Source organism: Hibiscus syriacus, unplaced genomic scaffold (genome assembly GCF_006381635.1).
Source record: "Hibiscus syriacus cultivar Baekdansim isolate YM2019G1 unplaced genomic scaffold, ASM638163v2 tig00110379_pilon, whole genome shotgun sequence".
Classification (NCBI taxonomy): Eukaryota; Viridiplantae; Streptophyta; class Magnoliopsida; order Malvales; family Malvaceae; genus Hibiscus; species Hibiscus syriacus.
Window position 1 is genome coordinate 3,970 of NW_024062713.1, and position 13,891 is coordinate 17,860.

Sequence of the window (13,891 nt, forward strand, 5' to 3'; positions counted from 1 at the left end):
GGCGATAAAACCTTCAAATGAGTTAGGCTCTGATGCCAATTGTTGAGTTAATCGAATGACGAAATTGGCCAAGAGGGGGGTGAATTGGCAATAAAAATTTTGTGGAAGCTTTTGCAGAAAATTGAAAGTAATTGCACAGCGATTTACAGTGGTTCGACTTTCTCAAACAAAGTCTACGTCCACTACCTTAGCTATCCACACTAAGGATTTTCCAACAAATTCACTAATTTGTTCTTTCTTTGAGGCCAAAGAGATAACCTTACAATTCCCTCAAGAGTATACCCCTACTCTTGAGAACACTCTTTTCTCAAAGAGAAGATTACAAATTTGCAAACTTACAAGAAACCTCACAAGGTAGATGTTTGCACAATTCTAGAACAAAGAAAAGAACACCCAAGATGAATACAATTGAGCACAAAAGTGTTCTTGAAAGCAAAATGAATATTGAATGAAAATGGGCTTTGAAATGCTCAAACTGAGGTTTGATGCTTTCTCTTTGATTCTCTCTTGATTCTATTTGCTTGATGTTCTTGTTGTGATCAATGGCTTCTAAGCTTGCTTAAATACACCTTGGATCACTTCTGAACGTGGGGATAATTAGAGAAGATATTATAGCGTTTTAGTGTGAAAACATTTAATAAAACAGCTTGGAGCGTGGGGGGAATCGGTTCCCTCTCATAGGGAATCGGTTCCCTAAGTGTAAAATTCAAATATTTCGACCGTTGAACAGGGGGGAATCGATACCCCCTTGGGGGGAATCGGTTCCCTCCGAGCATTCTGGAATCTCGGAGCCAAACCATTCAAGGGGGAATCGGTTCTCCTATGGGGGGGAATCGGTTCCCTCTGATCAATCTGGAATTTTTGGCTTTGAATTGGTTCGAAATACTTTGTAAATTATTTGAAATTGTTTTATGATTAAAACTTAATTTTACACTTAAGTAAGGATCAAAAATGATTTTTGAAATATTTGGAGTAATGTTTGATATTCGAATAGTTATATCGAATATACTTAGAAATCATTTGGAAAATCTTAAAATCCATTTACTTAATTTGTTATATCGAAATATTAAAATGTTTCAACAGTGTCTCACAATCTGAATATGCAAAGATTATTGAAAGCCTGATATTCTTAATGAACTATACTCGACATGATATTGTCTATGTTGTTAGTAGATTTAGTATATATATGCTCACAATCCTAGTGGTGAGCATTGAAATACTCTTAATCTTTTACTTAGATACATTAAAGGTACAATAAATTATGAACTTAAATTTGTTGGATACCCTACAATCCTTGAAGAATATTGTGATACAAATTAGGTAACTGACAATGATGAAGTAAGTTCCACTAGTGGGTATATTTTAAAGTTCCACTAGTGGGTATTTTAACTTTAGGTGGAGTAGTTATTTCTGGAAGTATGTCAAACAAACGTTTATTGCTTGCTTCACCATTGAATCAGAGTTATTTCTCTTGATTTAGCTTGACAAGAGGTCGAGTGGCTTAGGAATCTTCTTATAGAGATTTCTTATAGGGGAGACCTACACCTCCAATGTCATTATTATGTGATTCACAATCCACAATATGCGTTGCTAATAATCAATCTTACAATGGTAAGAAGAGACACATCATGACAAGACACGAATATATGAGACATCTTATAAAGAATGGAGTACTCACTTTAGAGTACATGAAATCTGAAAGGAACTTTGCTGGTTCCTTAACTCAAGGGTTACTTAGAAGAATGGTTTTGATTCGTCGAGGGTATGAGACTTAAGCCTATGGATGAGTAATTCATATCGTACACTCCTACCTATTCCTATGACATATCGGTACACCAATCTGTAAGGTTGAGTGTTATACTCTTAATGAATTCATAGCCTAAGATTTGGGTAGTCCTAGTGAAACAGCCTTGATGGATACACCGATCTGTAAGGTTTAATTTTATACTCTTAATGAATTCATAGTCTAAGTTTGTGGGTGATCCTAGTGAGACGGAATTGATGAATTCATCGAATTTATAAATGAGAGGTCGAGCTTAGTAAAATCTTTTAATGATTTTATACCCTAATTGGGTGGTCAATATTAAGATAGACTTGATGGAATCACTTATGTAAATGTAAAGGAGTAACCACATTCTATAAAAGACTTTGGGTCGTTTTTCTAGAGCACTTATGAGCATCCTGAGGTATCATTTGGCAAAATGTTTGAACTATCGCGGAACTCAAGTAGATCTGAAGTTAGTTGTGTTATGAGTTAATCCTAATCTTAACAAATTCAAGATTCATCACTTGTTGAAGAGAAGAATTACCCATTCCAAATATAATAGATTATAGTGCTTAAGTGACTAATTCGCTGCTGCTTTTTCTTTAATTCTTTTATGGATTTTTACTTCTTGCATTAGTGGGAGATTGTTGGTTATTTTATAATAATGCAAAGAAATAAACATATTTATTTGAATTTTAAATTAATTAAACTTTAAATGTTGAAAAAGTTGGAGAAATTGATACTTTTGAAGTTTTTTTTGCTGATTTTTCTCTTGATATTTTTACCTAAATTTTCTCATTTTTAGCTATAAAAGAAGATCCCTCTTCACTTTCACTCACTCTTCATCATTCTCCTCTTTTCTTCTATATTCTCTCTTAACAAAGAATAGTGAAGTTTTCTTTTTCCAGAGGGTTTTTTATATTTTTCGATGGGATTTACTCTGGATAAAATATTTTCTTTTCTTCCAGAAAAGAGCAATACTATTCAGAGTTCTACTTCCTTATTTTGGGTGTACGAAATTTGAAAAATTGTGTTAACCTTAGGGGACAACATCCATTGTTAGGGATTACATCAGTCCGGACGAAATTCACTACAAGAAAATATACCTTTAATGACACACGAATGATGACACACGCTAATTTATAACTTGCAAAAAATATGTGTCATAAAAAATATCATATTTTTTAAAATTTAAATAATTTATGACTTATAATAATATATTTCATATTTAATAGTCATAATCCAAAAAAAATTATAAAAATACAGAATACACTTTTTAATTATATATCATCCATAAAAATCATCTTTTAATTTCCCCATTATTTTCATCCTTTCCCGCTTCTTCCCCTTCTATAATCAATTCACGCCTAATGTTTTCCACTCCTTTCATTCTCTTTTTTTCTCTCCTGATTTTCATCCCAATTCTCTTCTTGTTAGGCCCGAGTTTGACTGTGATAAGCTAAAACAATTTATACACAAACCCTATCCCTAAAAATTCCTAAATTTCAGATATCCTTTCATTTATATTTCTTCCAAAAAATTAAACATGGTTGGAGAAGACAATATCTCGAATCCACTAATGAAAAAGATATGTGCGAATGGCATCGGGGATGAAGATGATGCACCGTCATCCTCAACGTCGAAAATGGAGCGGAAGTTATGGCCCATCATTAGTGGCGAACACCTAGAAATTGAGGCCTACGCTGCACTTTACTCCGGCCGTACCAAGATCATGCATCTCATATTCATCACCGACCACTGCAACAATACCGCAATACAATTGGAAGCCCTAAGGATGGCTTACGATGAGCTCAAAAGGGGGAGAACAATCAGCTATTCCGTGAAATAGTCCAGAAGATCGACGGTCGATTGGGTCCGAACTATTCGATGGATGCCGCCTGTTGCGCTATGGTTGATCGAAAAGCCGAGCAAAGGAAAGAGAAGCTCGAGAGTGAACTCAATGTCTACAGGGTAATTTTATCTTTCTTACTAAATTTATTTTCTAGAAACTATTTAGTTCTTTAATTTGTTTGGTTTCTAACTTCAGACTAATTTAATCAAAGAAAGTATAAAAATGGGTTACAATGATTTTGGAGATTTTTAATATGCTCATGGTGCACTGGGGGATGCTTTTAAAAGCTACGTTCGAACTCGAGATTACTGTACTACGTCAAAGCATGTTATTCAATGTGTTTGAGCGTTATTCTTGTGAGCATTGAGATGGGTCAATTTTCTCATGTGAGAAGCTACATAGTAAGGCTGAGCAAACACCCAAGGCACTTAACCATACCACTACTGCTAAGCTACGATGTGCTGCCAGATGCCTCATTTTGAGTCTAAGAAGTACAAGTTTGCTGCTCGGAAGGTTTTTCAGCTTATAAATTGTTTTTTTGATCTTGCAAAATTCAAATGTTGCAATTTTTCAGCTTACAATGATTTAGGATCGTTACATGCACTATCTTTTATTCCTGATATGTTGAATTTGAGATATGGCTGAAGTGTGTAGTATTTACTTATGGTCCTTTACTAAGTCATTTTCTAGAACGTGAGTTCAGAAGCAATTTAAGCCACACAATTGGTTTGAAATCTTGTCCTATAAGATCAAAATATATGTGACTTGATATTGAGCTCAATAAGTTCAATGAACTTAGTGTAAACAATCTTCATTTTAAGCATTCCCGGAGCATTGCTTTCCTCAAAAGAAGCCTGGAATCCTTTATGGTGTTGGATTTGGTGGAGGACATTATGGTAGAAAACTTAAAGAGAGTTAATTTGATGGACTCAAAAGAAAACTAGTATTGTAGTGTTCGTTCTGATGCTATTGCAGTGCGATGATTGTGTACCTCAAGGATTTAGTTCTTCTTCCTTTATCTGGAGCAATCCTTAAAAGTTTGTTGGCCTGATCAATTCCTAGTTTGCGTACTATGCTTTTTGTTGCAGAGGTATCCGTCTGTTGGTCATCTTGTATTGGTTATTAATATGAAATGTAACAGGCGAGATTTTGTGATTAGTTTTATTTTGAGCAATTACCATTTCATTGTTGGATTGATTGTCTTTTCTATGCGTGCAGTTCTTGGAAGTGGGTCCTGAATTGGGGAATTCAGACAATGAAGTCATTTCTCCTTAAGATGTTGCTACTTTGGTGTTCTTTGTGCACTTGCAAGCTTTGGTCGAACTGAACTGAAGGCATGAATCTCTCTAGTCCCCTTTCTTTATTTTCTGGTAATGTCTTATTGTTGTTTGATAGATTTGTAGTCATGCAATGTATTTTACTTTGCAGAACAAAGTTATTGACAGTATCAACTTCAAGGATTTCTTGGAGTTGGTACCTTAAGTAAGGGAGCTTATTAATGATTTTGATTCAAGGTATTATCTATCTTTAAGTAATATGTAGTGAATTTTCTGTGGTTAATATTATAATATACAATTTTTTGTCATGCGACTCTGCGTTTCAGACTCCTTACATGTTCGCAATTGATGAGAAACACTTACTTTTAACTTGTGGCTTCATTTTTATTGCAACCATTATGCTTCCTGCTTGGAGTATCTTGGAAACCTCAAATCCAACCCGATGCTTGACATTCATATACATGACCATGTTGAGACTATGTATAATCAAATCCAGAGCCAAGCCCTCATCAAGTATACCCACACATTTGTGTCTGTTGATATGAAAATGATGGCTCTGGGATACACTGTTCTGTATATACTCAAAATTTATCTCATGAGTTCATTTACAAGGTTAAAGATGCAGTGGGGTACCTAGTGAAGTGGCCTAGACATCTAGTCATTCGATGCTCTGATTTGGTAATATTTTCATTTATTTAAAGAAATTATATGTCTAATTTAAATGATTTCTTTATATTTTCATTTATTTAAAGAAATTATATAGGTCTGCAACCTCGCTATCAGGACGTAAGGCAAAATTCAAAAATAACGATGAAGCAAGTCGAAGCGTTGCAGATCGATTGTCTCTAAGAAAGGACAATGACATCGACCTAGTGCCATATAATCCAGGGTTTGTTTTTCGTTTGATTATCAAAAAATTTTAGTAACTTAAATTGGTTTTGGTTTTTATAGAAGACATTGGGTGTTGGCGGTGATAGATATGAAGCAACAAGTTATTATCATAATTCCTTGGAGCCCACCAATGTCCATTAGCAGTTGAAGCAGATTATTAATGCATAAGTAACATAAATTATCGAAACATTATAGTATATTCTTTGATATATTTCATCAATTTTTATAGGGCAATGATATTGTACACTGCTCAAAGTGGATCTAACAAAAGTGTTAGCATCAATTAGATCAATGTTTTGGTGAGGACTTCGATAATTCGTTGTTTAAATTGTAGCTTTCATTTTGACTAATCGTTTATTGTAAATTGTTTGTAGTGTCTCCGTCAGTCGGGAGGTACCGAGTGTGGATATTATGTTTGTAAGTTCATGAAAGAGATAGTCGAGAACGGACTTGAAGTGCTGGTCATAAGAATGTAAGCAAACTTTTCTGATACACATTTGTCATATCATACATACACATTAGTCATACAACTATCATATTGACTAGTATATTTCTTGTAGAATAAAGAATACAACTATCATACATAAACATTTCTTGTATCATATACACATCTTTCATATATACATACACATACTCCTGTCTCAACAATATATGCAAATGCAACTAGCTGTAGGAATGCCAATTAAGTTCGTCACAATAAAATGTGTTTTTTGTTACATTGTCCCCATTTCCAGAACTTAATGGTCTCTTTATGACCTGAAACTAAAGATCCATTGTATTTTTTTTTTGTCATTTGTATTTACCTACAGAGGTAAAATATAAATTGAGAGCATAGATATTATTTTCTATGCAAGCTTTATCTTCCATTGTTTTGCCTAGTTTGTAATGCATTATCCTCTCCCTCAATCTTGCCATACATGTTGTAGCTCCTGTTAAAATGACATTTGAAATGTAAGTGCTATTCTTTATCTAAAATAGCTATTATTATTCTCAATTACTGCTTAGCTACAGTATCGATGTTCTCTTTCCTAAACAAATGTTCTCGGTGTTGTAGATATGCAACATGTGTAATACCTATAAGTGCCTTCTTGCATCAAGTCTTTGGTAAGTATTTAACTGTGGTATGACTGGAATTTGTGTTGGTTTGTGGTGTAGTGTTTTCCTTATTATGGTGTGGTTTGTGTTGTGTAATGAGTTACTTCTGTCAGCAAAAAATACATACTGCTTGAAAACCCTGCCAAGACTGAAAGCAGAGTATTACTTGTGAACTTGTTTCTTGTTTCAGACTCTTTTTTGTTTTAAGTATAATATTGTTCCTCAATGATCTGTCTGCTTTCCTATCCTAATGGTTGTTAAAGAGTTACTGCACCCAAGTTGGTAGGTTGACTTGAGTTTGTGAAAATTCTCAACTAAATAAACCTGGATGATTATTGTTAAGCTCAAATCAAGTATAGATGTAGTATCAATACCTGCTACATGTATTGTTTTATCCTTTATTTGTTTCTTAAACTTGAACTAAGGTTAAGGGGGTTTCGCAGAGTGGTCAAGTTGTCTTCTCTGGATAATAAAGTTTCTTAATTAAGCAGGATCCTAATTTTTTCTAGTAGTGATTGCTTCTAAGACTGTGACTACACGGCACAATAAAATTAATGGTCTTCATTTATTTACCTTATTTATTTTTCCAGTCGGTACTAATCTTTCATTTTGCAGTAAGCTATTTTTCCAACACTAGATTGCAGGGCTGCTGCATGGATAGGCATTATAATGTGAATTTGCAGCTTTGTGCAGATTGAGGATTAGTGTGAGAACCCTGATTAGGGGTGCCTTGTTTTGATGTTGTCTTATGGTTTTCTTTGGCTATGTTTTCTTCGTTGTTCTGTTTGGGGCTGTAGGTTTTTTGTTTATGTTTGTACTGTTGCAGCTGTAGCTGCATACTTTGGATTTTGAATGGAAATTACTTATCCAAAAAAATAATATTGTAAAGAAATGTAGTTGGATAGATAGGATAAAACGTGGGTGCACTTTCCCAATTGGTTCAATGATGTGTTTCCTCGGGAGACTGTGTTGTATGTCGTTTAAGATTAGGAGGATCTGAGTTTATACTTTTTTTGTCTTCAATTCCTTTCCCTTTCAGATATGGAATTTGGTCTGTGTTAGGTTTCCACACTGAACAATCATAAGAAAGAGAGAAAAAAAGATGGAATTATTGTAGGTAGGCTCTGAATCGACGACTAATTTATGTCCTATGTGGTATAGCTACAAAGAGAGAATAATACATGTATAGTGACTGGTGCACCATATATACATAAAAGTTGCTTTCTTTCCCTGGTTGTCAGTGGGCACTACAAGTGGATAAGTAGTTTTCGGATGAGATAAATGATGAACAATCTGATTCAGCACCCAAAGTTTTCGGGATGAGACCTTCCAATAAAAATTGTTGTTCGTATAGACAGGCAACTGGCAATGACTGCCTATTGATTTCTTTGTGGTACCACCGCCATTATTACAAGAACTGTTGTTCTTATGAATCGACCAACTCCAGATGTTAAGGCTTTCATGTAGCCTCTTTCCTGGTTATTTAAAACAGTTTGAACCCACAAATTTTGATAAACCGAATTGAAAATGTTAACTTTAGCTGCAATATAAACTTAGATAGCAGATGATTTCATCTGTCACACCCTAAATTATGGGTTAAATGTTAAGTTCATAAAATATAAGTGTCCATTTGCATGTTCCTAAAAGTAGAGGGACTTATTAAGTGGTTAACCCTAGCCATAAGATATTCAAAATATATTTTTGATCGTTTTTGTCATGGTTTTTAGAACCGGACCAGTTAACGAACCGGTCATGCTACCGGTTCACTGGTTCAATCGGTCGAATTGGTCCGATCGGTCGAATCGGTCCGATCGGTCGAAAGAATCGGACGACGTCATAATTATTTAAAAAATTAAATAAAAATAATAAAAATATTTAATAAAAAATAATTTTTTATATCACAAGTCATATTCAAAGCAAGTCATAACATATATAAGTTAAAAACCATAAAATCAAGTGAAACACAATAATTCAAATTAACTACAACATAATATTTAAGGTAAAACATATTAAATAATAAATATAATTATATAACTATAATTAAAAAATAAATTTGGGGTTAAAAAATCATAACAAAATGATATTGTTTGGTTTAATTTTTTTTTAAAAAACAATCTCACCTGGCTAAGAAACATAGAAGAGCATCCCAAAAGTCTAAAGAGTAAAAATATGAAAATAAAACAATCTCACATGGCTAAGAAACATAGAAGAGCATCCCAACTAACTTCTATAAATAATAGAGGTAATTTGACATTCAAAATCATGGAGCCTTTTGGTGAGCATTGAGTGAACTATTCTTTCACTTCAATCAAGCTCGAATTTTAGGCTTCAATCGATCTTCTCATTTTTTTTAGTTCAAGCCTTTTCGAGTTCAAGTTTCAATATTGGCGGTTTAATTTTTTCACGTCATTTGGTTTAATTTTAAAAAAAAAACAAAATTGATAGTTTTTTTTCTTGTTTTTCCGGTTTTTAGCCGATCCGGTTCAAACGGTTCAGTGGTTCCGATCGGTTTACTAGTAACGGTTCAACCGGTGTAGATTGAACCGAACTAGACAGTGATTTCCGGTTGAATCGGTTGAACCGGCCGGTCCGGTCCGATTTTCAAAACACTTGTTTTTGTTCATGCTTGGATGCAGTTTTGGTTTTATCCGCCCAAAACCCCATTTTTTTGGTCATCCAGTAACCTACATCATCTCTATCGTCGAACTCTTCTGCCAACGCCATTCCTGTACTTTCTGTTCAGTATCGGTAAGTCATCTTCCACTTTAGCCTCTCTGGATTTCAAGTTTCAGTTGTTCAACCCAATTGGTTTCCGAATTTAACTCACTTTTATGTTGATTTCAAGATATAAACTTTGTTCTGTTTTAACTTAAAACAAAATAAAAGATTCAATTACTTATTCAATTCATTGTTTATGTTATAATGTGATGAATAAATATATGACTTTGTATTTTTGTCAGAATCACCACATGATTCCCAATTTTGCAAAATCAAAATCCTTTCTACCTTTCTGTGTCACGAACCCATATGCGTTGTAATGATATGAATGGGTTGTAAATGTCTACCTCGTTCTTAGTGTGCTAGGTGAAACCGAAAATTTCTTTTGATTCTTTGATAACTGCTCGATTTCTCATATAGATTAATTTTTAATTATTAAATGTGGACGTTCTATATTCTTATATATTCAGATTAATTTTAATTTCTTTGCTGATTTCATAAGATGAAATTCTAACACCAGATAAATTTTATACATTTTTTATGTATTATTTATTCCGAAAAATATTGATACGAGCACGGATTGACATCAAGGTGATATTTCAAATTGGTAGAACTATGGTGTCTTTGAATAATCATTACTAAGTGATCATGTGTCTTTGCACTCTTGCTAGTAGATCCAAATTACTTCCTTTCGAACTCAATTTGATTTCGCACGTTCGGCTCGAGATGCATGTTCCTTTTTCGTTGAACTTAGTACTACTAATTATAAGAAGCTTATGGCTTAGCTAGAATCCTTCAACCTACATAGGTGTGTTCCCTTGATCTGTATGCTATTTCTAATAATTTTATGTTATTTTTTTGTATGATGCTATTTGTAAGCATATTTGTATTATGGCGATGATTATTTGTGATAAGTTCGATTCCTAGTTGTTGTTGCATTGTTTTTAACGTGTGAATTGTTGTATTTTTGTCATCTGTATGGATTGCTCTACGGAGGGTAACATCCCCGTCCTATTTCTGCATGAGATTCTCTTTAGAGGGAAATATTGTTGAAAATTCAAAGTTCTTTCTCCCAAATGGGGCGGCTGGCAAGACCAAATGGGGCGGTTGGTTATAGGAGGCTAAACCAAAATTTTCATGCACCAAATTGTTGAAAAATTGAATCAACATGGGCGGCTAAAATTGGTCCAAATTAGGCAGTCATTTTAGTTGAAAATGTAATAGGGTTAATTACATTTTAGTCCCTATACACTTTAGGGTATTTACAAGAGTAATCCTTAAACTTCAACTATAAATATCCTAGCCCATTTAGCTTCAAAATTATCCTCAAATCATTCTAACTCTCTCTCAAGTATTTTTGTAAACACCTGTAAATTTTCTCCCTTTAGTAAAAGATCTGCAGCAGTCCGGAGACGTAGGCATAATTGGCTGAACTCCGTTATCAATTTCGGGCATTATTTTTCCGCTTTTATTTCACATTCTCACTAATCTGGTTATGGGGAAATTACTCGTTTATTTCCTAACAACTGGTATCATGAGCTTTTGGTTGTGAATTTTGTCAATTTTTCTGCGAGGTTACTATTCAAGTGAATAGTGAATTTTGTGAATAGTGAAATTTGGTCGGCAATAGGAGTTTGTCGACGGAGGTGCTCTAATATACGGTGGTTCGCAAGAATTGTCATAAACGATCCAAACGAAGCCAGATTCGAGTGGGAGCGATGGCTGCAGACGAAGGGAATATGAAAATTGAGAAATTGGATGGTGCGCTCAATACCTTTTTAGAAGGACTTAGACCAGGGGTAATGCTCGGGGGAGAGCAAAGTGATGCCCAGAGACTTTCAGAGGCCATAGTTGTAGCCGGAAAGCTGATTGAGCTTGTAAGTGACAAGCCAAGTAGCGATGTGTCGTCCAGACCCATGCCTAGAGATAGTGGCAATAATGGAGGAGACCGAGAAAAGGTATAGCAGGGAGATGGTAGAGAAAGCTCTTCGAATGGCCAAGGTGAGCCATCGAATGTTTGTAGCTAAGGAAAGTCATCGAGAAAGAATAATAATACTAAGTCCGGTGCGAAGAAGAAGGTGAGCAAAGAAAAGTTAAAGTGCTACTTCTGTGATGGTCCTCATTTGATTAAAGGATGTCCCGAGAAGCGTCGCCTTGCAACCATCATGAAGAGGATGGAAGAATGAGAAGTAGCGGGAATTGGCGCGAGCACAAGTGTTAAAGCTGCCAAGCCAGGGAAAATACTTGGTTCGATTGAGGGGATCAATGCGGCCAAGCAAGGATCGAGACAAGGCAAGGATGTTGATGTTGAGGCAGTCAAACCCAAAAGAAAGCCCGATGCGATTACGAGTGTTCAAGCAATCAAGTCTGGGGAAAGACTTGGTGAGGCTACGTGTTCCAAAGTAGCCGAATCAAGGGACAAGGATGGTGCGACTACAAGTTCTCAAGTAGTCAATCCAAGATCGAGACGTGATGAGACTGCAGGTGTCAAAGCAGTCGAGCACATGAAAGGACCCGATGTGATAGCAAGAGATAAAGTCGTCAAGCCGAGGGTGTAAAGTGAGCAAGTCCGTTCACAATATGCCAGGATAGAGGCGTGGTCCAAGTTGAGGCATCTCAGGCATAAAGGGACACTTAAGGAGTATGTGAGCCGATTCAGAAGACTCATGCTCAAAGTCCCAAGTTTGACAGAAGAATATGGGTTCTTCACCTTCATGTTCGGATTGAAGCCATGGGCGAAGAAAGTGTTGGAACGAAGGAAAGTCAAGGAGTTGTCTAAAGCCTTGACAACCGCTGAGTCCATCAAAGAATTTGGAGTCAAGAAGAACAAGACTTCCAAAACAAAGCCGAAAGCAGAGGATAGTGACAAAAGATTCCGTGATGAAGGCAAGTCAGAGGATGAGGAATATTGTCCTCGAGTGGCAGAGAAAATTCACTCAATGATGAACCAGATGACAAGTCTGGAGAAGATGAGTGCATTCTTGGCACAATTTCAAGTGTCAAAGATGCTAAGCCAAGGGTAAGAGTCGAGCAAACGATAGGGTGCAGACTTAAGATGCCAGAAGTATTGCAAAATTACCCGAGGTGAGACGAGTCATCCAAGGTGATGGATGAGCCTAAGATCGAGTTGTCCAAAGAAGAGGACGAACCCAAGATCGAAGAGGTGTTGAGAGTTGGCTCAATAAGGTTCATTTCTACCAAGGCGAGTACAAGCCAAGTGCATAAGGAGTTGTCCATGTCCAATGAGTTTGTCGAACATGTTCGCGTAGAGAACATGGCTTTAGAGACCATCATAAGAGAAGGGTCGAAACAAGGGCTTGTCGAGGATGTTCAAATGAGGAACAATCCTTCAAAGACTAGTAGACAAGATTCGAAGGGAGCCAAGACGTTGAGGGACAAGGCAACCACGGAGAAACTGCCCATTTACATGGTGGGAAGTGAACTCCAACCTTCGTGTTAGAAGGGAGGAGGCAAGAAGAGGCATAAGACTTTGCCGTGAGAAAGTGTCAATACGTGATGGCGCAAAGAACTCCAATGGCAAGGGTTAAATGTGAGGAGTGTTATATTTCAAGGAGTAAGAAGGGCTGACGCAGATTTAGAATAACAAGACCAGAAATGTTGTTGCATTGATCAAGGTGTGAAGACATATTAAAATCAATTTTCAAGTGGGAGATTGTTGAAAATTCAAAGTTTTTTCTCCCAAATGGGGCGACTGGCAAGACCAAATGGGGCGGTTGATTATAGGCGGCTAAACCAAAATTTTTAAGCACCAAATTGTTGAAAAATTGAATCAACATGAGCGGCTAAAATTGGTCCAAATTAGGCAGCCATTTTAGTTGAAAATGTAATAGGGTTAATTATATTTTAGTCCTTGCACACTTTAGGGTATTTATAATATTAGTCCTTAAGCTTCAACTATAAATGCCCTAGCCCATTTAGCTTCAAAATCATCCCCAAATCATTCTAACTCTCTCTCAAGTATTTTTGTAAACACCTGTAAATTTTCTCCCTTTAGTAAAAGATCTGCAGCAGTCCGGAGACGTAGGCATAATTGGCTGAACTCCGTTATCAATTTCGGGCATTATTTTTCCGCTTTTATTTCGCATTCTCACTAATCTGGTTATGGGAAAATTACTCGTTTATTTCCTAACAACTGGTATCATGAGCTTTTGGTTGTGAATTTTGTCAATTTTTCTGCGAGGTTACTATTCAAGTGAATAGTGAATTTTGTGAATAGTGAAATTTGGTCGGCAATAGGAGTTTGTCGACGGAGGTGCTCTAATACACGGTGGT

General features: G+C 35.8%; 1 long non-coding RNA gene and 1 pseudogene across 1 annotated transcript; both read left to right on the forward strand.

The window, feature by feature from the left end:
* Window positions 1–3,311: 3,311 nt before the first annotated feature.
* On the forward strand, window positions 3,312–3,962 carry LOC120121744 (annotated as a pseudogene).
* A 2,060-nt stretch (window positions 3,963–6,022) lies between these two features.
* Window positions 6,023–6,356, forward strand: LOC120121762. The gene is made up of 2 exons (XR_005516015.1): window positions 6,023–6,084; window positions 6,160–6,356. It is a non-coding gene; the product is annotated as an uncharacterized LOC120121762 (long non-coding RNA).
* The last annotated feature ends 7,535 nt before the right edge of the window (window positions 6,357–13,891 follow it).